We start from the raw sequence: 8,810 nt of genomic DNA on the forward strand, positions 1-8,810 counted from the left end.
ACATGGAATTGTAAAAGGGACTGTTGAATTAAACCAATATAGGTACTTTAGGATGTCTTAAAATGTTTAAAATGGAAGTCAGAAGATGTATTGCATTGGGGAAAAGGTTATGATTTTGTTTCCATGGGAAATGAAAGGCTGTGGATTCCTTCAAGTTTAATAGAGATCAGGTTTGATTGTGGGAGACCACCTGAAAATCTTGGCTACAGACATAAAGAAATAAAACAAGAAAAACTACAAGACAGGTTACATGCATACTGATCCTTCTACATGAGAACAGTTCTGAAACTGGACAACAAAGGTTACAACTAGTTTTCCTAGGACTTGACCATTACCTAAATTTTCTCAGGATCCTCTAAAGATCCCTTCACCTGCAAGCAACAGGAAGCAATATAGAGAACACAATGCCCATATTCCCAAGAGGTGGGGTGAGTGTTTTTTAGTTATTCAATGGGTTATGGATGCTTGTCATCATTTAGGGGGAATATAGGATAAAAAGACAACTATTAACCTCAACTATTTTATATTGGTATGGATTTTAGTACATTGATACAAATTTAAAGTTATTTTTGTTATACTGTATGTATGTTTCTGTTCTTTTTGGGGCTATTGGACCTATACTGCTCATTTAAAAATGTAATCTATAATTAAGAAATGCAGGTAGGTAAGTAGTCACCTATATGAATCAAACTTGTAGTCATATTAGGTATGTTTTCAAGGATAAACAGATATATTTTAAATAGATAGGTGGTCTTCAAATACTTCAAAGACCTACAGAATATGCCATTTAAGATGTTTAATAACTTGAGGATTTTCATGATAGTGAGACACATTTGCTCCTTGCAGCACCAATTGATTTCAGAAAGAATGATGGGCACTGAAGAACCCCCATACGAAGTTTGCTTTCAATGTAACAAAGCTAGCCATTTGGACAAGAAGCTGCCCTTGCCTCAACTGCTGGTATTATGCTGTCCAAACTGGACCAGCAGTACACAAAGCAAAGTAGCTGCTGAACTTTGCCAAAACAAGGCAGGACAGTCCTTCAAAAGGACTATAAAGAAGGACAGTGCTGCTTTATAGAAAAGTCTGCCAGATATTCTAGGCCTGTAAGCCGAAAATGGATGCCTCATGAATGCCCCAACATTGAAGAGGAACTTTGGGTGATTGTCCAGGCAGAGGGATGAGTGTGGCTGTAAGGAAGAGGGAATAAGTAGGTGGAGAAATCTAGGCTTGAGAATGAGAAGGAGAGAAAGAGAGGGAGATACCTGGGGCCAGAAGCCAGACAGCCAGACATGAAAGAAACAGGAAAGTAAGATATGCAGAATGAAAGAATGGTAAAAAGCCTCAGGCAAAACATAGGTAAAGAAAAACAGATTAAAACAAGAGCTAAGATAAGGCTGAGCATTAATAACTAATAAGAAATCTCTATGTCATGATTTGGGAGTTTGTTGGTGGCCCAAAAGAAAGCCTGCTACAAAAGTGAGTCTTTGTCTCACAAATATGTAAATTCTTTGATTGTTGACATGGATTTACAAAATCATGTCAGTCACCAACAATTCAAAGCGGCCTGCCAGAGCCATGCATTATAGTTGATACCAGGTCAGACCAAATACACACTCTCTGGCTCATGGAACGTTCACTATAACAAGCCTTAGAGCAGTTTTCCTGCTGTTGATTAACTGAGCTCTGCCTGAGGGTTAAGCTTGCATTTGTATCACAAATGAACCGCAGATATGAATAGAACAGGAAAAACAGCAAGTTCCCTTGGGGGGGGGCGTGGGGAGGGGGGCTGTGAAGAGGGAATTAATTACACCAAAGCATGTGAAGATAACTTTGAAAAAAAAAACAATGAATATATTTTCTTAATCATCCACATGTATAAACTTAAAAAAAATCCCTAAGTTAAAAGGGAACAAATAGTTTTAGGTCACAGCACACAGCATATTTAGCACTAGATAATGAGAAACTGAAATAAAATGCAAAACTGTAAGTTTCTCTTCTGCTCTAAATCAGAACTCTGACTTGCAAAGGATCCAGCCGCAATGCCCTGCAGCCTCATTTCCAACAAAGATTCCTGGCCTGGCCTACTTTAGGCAGGCTTGAACTTTCTTCTAGCTTAATCTCCTTCCGATTTATAAAACAAAAACAGAGAAACAAAGTCACGATGAGTCAGGATTGCAGGAACCCTAGGCACCTGCTCAGCCTTGACACCAGAAAGCATCTTCATCTTCCACATCTTTTGGGAGCTACCGGGTCACTCCTCCCTTCAGCCAGACTCTTCTTAGGTCAGTTTACCCAGAATCCTCTGATCCCTGATGTTTCAGCTTAGCAACTTCTCTCTCTGTAGTAACCACCCCCTTCACTCCACCCAGCACCAGCCCTGGTCCTTGGTTGCCATTTGATCTCTCTCTGTCTCTCTCTCTGTGTAGCTGAAGTTTTCCTGGTCGCACCCTGGCTCCTGTGGTCCCGCAGTCCCACAGCTGCTCAGACCCAAATGAACACACAGAGGCTTAATATTATTTAAAACTGCTCAGCCATTAGCTCAGGCTAACTACTGACTAGCTCTTCTTACACTTAAACTCAACCCATTTCTGTTCATCTATGTATCACCATGTTTTCCGTGGCTTTACCTGTGTATCATTACATGCTGCTCCCTGGACGGCATGCTGATGTCTCCTCCTCAGTTTTGTTTTTCCTTTGCAGAATTTTCCTTTTCTGTTTATTTTTGCCTTATACTTTCTGCCTGTCTACTAGCCAATCATCGTTTTATTTATCAACCAATCAGAGCAACATATTCACGGTGTACAGAATATCCCACAGCAGTCTCTCTCTCTCTCTCTCTCTCTCTCTCTCTCTCTCTCTCTCTCTCTCTCTCTCTCTTTCCCTCTCCCTCCCTCCCTCCATCTCCTCTCTCCTCTCCTCTCAACACTGCAAGCTCTCATTGCCCTTCTCTTCCTATTTTAAAGATTTTTTTGTTTTGTTTTGTCTACAACTACATCTGTGTACTATGGTCGTGCCTAGTACCTTCAGAGGTCAAAAAATGCCATCATATTCCCTGAAGCCGGGGTTACAATGGTTGTGAGCCACAATGTGTGTTCTAGGATTCAAACCTGGGTCCTCTGCAAGAGCAGCCAGTGCTTTTAGCCACTGATCCATCTTTCCATCCCCCCCCACACACACACTCCTCACCCCGTTCCTCTGCTTCAACAGGTATCACTGGATACATTTCCCTCGTCAGTTACAGGTCCACTTCATGCTTCAGATTAATTAAATAGAAATCTGTTTCTCTGACTTTATTTCTTAATGTTCACTTTTCAAGTCCCTGAAATCTGATTACTATCCAACTGAGTCGCTGATGCAATAAAATGCTCAAATCCCAAGATCCCTCCTCCATTTTTAATAGTTTCACAGTTTTTGCTAAGTGAAAACCTTTCTGGTTGTGCTGCCATTGCAGAAAACACTTCTCTTTCAGTGTTTTCCCTTGTTAGCCTGTAATCATCCAGACCACCCAATGGATGCTCCTCTCCTCTTACATTTAGAATACGCAGCCCATATTCTTCCAAAGTATTCAAACCATCTTATGAGGTAAACATAATATGAAGCAGAGCTGTTAGCAGCAAAACAGAGCTTCAACCACACAAATGAACCAAAAAGCAAATAGAGACTATCCATTGCCTGAAGCGAGTGACAGTTTTCTTTGGGCGTGAATTGAGTTCAGCATATTCTGTCAGTTAAAACACAAAAGAGAACATGTTGAGCTTCATTCTTTTCATTATCTGACAAACAAAAGTACACACATTTGTCTCTGCAGTCTGTGGCACTTCCTGGAATAAACACGCAGGAATTTGTGACATGGGACTTTGTGTAAGTCACCCCAGCTAACACATCACTTCTATTATGTGATTAGAGAAATTTCCTACAGCTCACCCTTTATGCATATAGCAAGCAAAGGATTACAGCAAAGTGTGCTGAAGGCACTTGGTAGGGAAGCTGCTTTCAGCCCTCACATTCCAAGAATCTAAATTAAGAGAGGAGATTGTTTTAAATAGTGAGATAGTAAAGATGCCCATCAGGCACTCGCAAACACCAGATTCCTTGGGTTATGCTGGCAGCAGCTGAATTATTGTCAGATCGTGATTAAACTCTCACAAGAAGCTGCTGTGTAAATACTTGGCGTTGTCAGTTAAAATGCAGCCTCCTCGATTTAGTTATTAGTCAAGACTTGTCATTTTTGTCAACAACCACATTTGTTCTCATCACAAACAAGCAGGAGGGATGCCAGCCTAAGAGCTACAGCCTTCTTCTGATTGGTCTTGCAGGTTCTCACTGATGCTCCATCACGTGCATCTTCCAACGTGGGGGAAAGAATTCCACACTGAAAGGATTTTTTAAAGCATACTTGATCAGGTGTGTGTGTGTATGTGTGTGTGTGTGTATGTGTGTGTGTCACGTGTACACACACATTTGGTATTGTAGTCTATGGAAGAACAGTGCCACAATGCTTTGTAAAGGTAAAATATTAAGAACTGTTCCTTTCAATATTCATTAATGATCTGAGGAAACCCAGCATTGAAGAAAGCCGTGCTGAGAGGCATGTGAAGATCTCAGTCCTCTAAATAAACTAGATCTGAGTGACTGCCTTTGGAAACGTTTTTAAGTGAAAGCAGACTGGTGTCCTTCCTGATCAATAGGGCCTAGCGGCCATCCTGTTTGTAAGTAGTACATGGAACTCAGTGACTAGGTGTGAGGATAGAACCATTGAACAGGTTCCAGATTTTTGAGAAAGATGAAGCATTAGTATTTTATCTTTACAAGGTTCTAAGATCCCAATTATCCTTTAATTTGTTTAATTTCAGTCGCGTAACACTTTAAAAGTCAATTATTTTAAATCACCTACCTTTTTTGTTTGGCTGTAAATATATAATTATATTTTAAGTTTTAGGTTCCTTTAATGACCTTGAACTGTATATTTCCTTTTCAGCTTTCTATTTCATAAAAAAACAATACATTTCTGAGTTTAAATTTAACAGAAGTTTAAATATTAAGAGTATCAATCCAAAGGCCCCTGTCAATATAAGTAAGCTGAAAAGGGCACCCTCATATAACTCATCAGCCTCCACTTTGTAGGTGGATTAAGGTTAATTAAATACCAGTGAGTATCCATGAGATTATTTCAATCTACACTTAGTTCATGCTGAGTTTTTCCTATACAGAGTAATTAGCTACTGGCCTTGGGGTCCACTCTGATTAAAAATGGTAAAATGGTCCATCTAGATAGACTATGAACAGCCTTTGCTTTTGTGTGCTGTACCACAGAGCAAGCAAACAGCACTCCTGAGAGCTGTGTAAATGGAACAGATCTCTGTGAAAACAGAACAAAAAGCATGGTTCTGACATGACTTGTCCACATCTGTGTTTAGCATTGCACCTCTAACTACAAGGTGGCAACTTGAACCATCTTGCCTTATCATCAAGAAGAATTTAAAAATTAGGAAAAATAACCCCAACACATCTAATAATTCTAAAGGTGTTAGGAGATAAACAACGTAGAACTGAGACACTCGGGGGTAAATTAGAAGAGGAGACCCCCACAGTCACTCCAGGATCTCCTGGCAGCACCTCCTGACTGTGCAGTGAGCAGTAAGCACAGCAAGGTCCCCTCCATCACACACTAAATGTTAGTGCTGGTCCCTGAATTACACACTAATATCTGTACTTTATGTTTGACTGTGAGACCTATAAGGAGTCCATATTCTTTAGATGATGAGCTATAGTAGGAGAATTTGAACTTCTAAAACTTTCAAGAGCATAATACTTTGCATCAGAAGTACCTGCTTCCTCCAGGCCCAGGTGTTAAGGGGTTCTTCTTAGCTTGACTTTGCTGGTAGCTAGGGGAAACTTTAAGAGGTAGGGTCCAAAGAAGACAAGGAGGACCATTGGAAGACTTGCCTTGAAAAGATGATTGGGTCCCCAGTCTCTCTTGCCTGCTAGCTGCCCTATGGTGAGGATGCAGCTTTCTCTCTCACATCTGCCATCTCCCTTCTAGAGGTGCTGTCTCATCACCCCCACAAAACAAAGACAGAACTCTCCAAGACTGTCAGCCCAAATCAACCTTTCCATCCTTTAAAGGTGATGACTTCAGGATTTGATACCGTGACACAGCTGACAAACACAAAATACAAGAAGGCTTAAAACTGGAAAAGCTGAGACAACTGGTCATTTTAAGACATAAAGCAATTGATCAAGTCAGTGCATTTGGAAATGACATTTTAAAAGTACTTCACTAACCCATTTATTTTAACAAGCTGGTCTTCAAGAGCTTAAGGAAGTGGAAATAGGAAGCAATTATACAGTATGATAAAGAACATCTCAGACCACTAGTCAATAGCACTCCAGCTAACAAAGCTTTGGAGCCTTCCTCATTAAAAGCAGACGACACAAATGCCCTCAGCACCTTTGTTATTTTCTGTTATTTCTAGGTTTAGCAAAGCGTTAATAATAGGAGGCTGGCTAAATACTGCAATAACATGAACTAGGTACTAAAAATCATTGCAAAAAATTAAGAAGAAATATCTATTGTCCATTTTAATATTTCATGGTATTATATTTCAAAGATTTACTATAATTTAGCCTATTATTGGCTATTAGCAGACAATGCTACAACATAAAATGCTAATAATAGACAAAATAATACACAACAAATTTTAACAATGGATTACAATAGTATTTTTACCTTATTATGCTTTCTAAAATAAGCATGAATTACTCTCATGAATCTATTATTATATTTCTTTCCAAATAACTAAAAGGCAACACTTTAAGATGCATGTACAGGCTTGTATGAGCCCAGAGGTGATGTGCAAGACTACAGCAAACTGCTGACATTGTGACCATTTTGATTGGCAACCCAAAAACATGTGCACTGGAGAAGAGAGCTCTGTGGTATTTAATTATCATGCACTCAAGATAAAATGGACTCAGCCTTGTACTACCATCAAAGAACTAAAAGTTTAAGCAATGGCACATTACTCACTAAACAAGATATGGTGGTTCTTAAAAACTATTAATGGCCTGGAATCTGCCCTTCAGACCTCAGGACAGACTTTGAATACTCGGTTACCAAAAAGAAGCTGCCCATGTTTAACTGCAGACCTGTTGAAGATGCAAGTCTGCAGTGTCACTGGCGGAGTGGTGACTGTTCATGATCTCATTTCTCTTGCAAAGAACCATGTTTAGTTCAGAGCACTCACACTGGAAACCTCAAAACTGTCCATAACTCCAGCTCCAGGGGATTCATAACTCCCTCTTCCGGTCTCTGTGAGCACTCAGCACACACTCAGACATAAACACCCACTTCCCCACACATAACAAAGACACAAAGAAAACTAAATTAAACCTAAAAATAAGAAGACTACAGTGTCAACCAGAAATAAATTCCCTGGGACATAGTCCTCTGAACCACAGCCAGCAACCATATGAGTTAGAGATGGCAGTCCCTGTGACATCAAAGGATATATTCCCTGGCCCTTTTAAAATATTACTTTAACTATTATTTCTTCAAGTTATAAAATCCCCTTTCCTTCAGCAAGCACTTAGGTAGAATCTGCCTTTGTTAGCTCTGGGCTGGAGGGTAGAGATCTGTTGATATTTAGTAGGGTTCCTGAGTTGCTCATCCTCTCACGGTAGATGATTGTGCCTTTCACGGTAGATGACTGTGCCTTTACGATGTGGTTCTAATAAAGAGGAAACCAATTCAGAGGAAAAGAGAGATATAACAAGAATGCTTGGTTCATTCAACCTATATTTCTCATTGTTCGTGTTTAATCTAATGAGTTAATCTACTTACTAATAAAATAGCTCATGTAAAACTAGTTTAATAAGCAAAAGACAGTATATAAAGACCACCTGATTTCTTTTTAGAATTTTTGTGTACAGAATTGAGCTAGTCAGAGCCCTTCTTTCCTGGCTCACCAGCACTTTCTCCTTTTGATTTTAATTGACACATTAAATTTCCACATAGTTACAGAATGGTGGTGCTGTCTTGAATTATGTATAGCATCATATGTTCAAGTTGTGTTAAGCTTGTCCATCTCCTCAAACATTTATCACATCTCTGTAGTTAAAGCTACAAAGTCCTTCCTTCTAGCTTTTTCAAAACATAGACTACAGTATGATTCTTTAGACTCTCCCTACAGTGCCATAGAACACCCGAACTTATTTCTCACATCCAACTGCAACTTAGTACCCACCAATCGGCCCCTTAGCTTAGATTATTGTACTGGCTTTTACTTATCCACATCATAGCCCCACTCTCTCCCTTGGCCATGGAAATATGTGTAATTCATGTTCTTACTGCACATGTATTTCCTGAAATCGAATTTGTGTGTTTGCATAGTTAACTGTGCTGCAAACCCCAGCTTAGTCATTGTTTTCTTTCCATCCTTTAAACTAACTATAAAACACATCCATATACAACATCTAATTTGAGTAATTTCTTCAGACAGCCATCGTGGCTGCCACCATGGACAAGCACTAAAGTCTCTACCCTGGCCTCCTAGGAACCATGTCTAGGTTGCATCTACCTTTTGCCATTAGAAATCATTTCTACTTTAAAAATAATATATATCAACTCCTGGAATAGCAAATTTTGCCAAAAACCCTACTTTGGAAGAAGTTTACTGCAGTAGAGTATAACCATATTTATATACTTTTTATTATTTCTGTTTTAGAAATATAGCTTTTGCTATATTTCACAGGCTTGGCACAAACTCCTGAGCTGGAACAAACTTACTTTCTTTTTTTTTAAATAT

This window comes from Peromyscus leucopus, chromosome 7 (assembly GCF_004664715.2).
Source record: "Peromyscus leucopus breed LL Stock chromosome 7, UCI_PerLeu_2.1, whole genome shotgun sequence".
NCBI lineage: Eukaryota > Metazoa > Chordata > Mammalia > Rodentia > Cricetidae > Peromyscus > Peromyscus leucopus.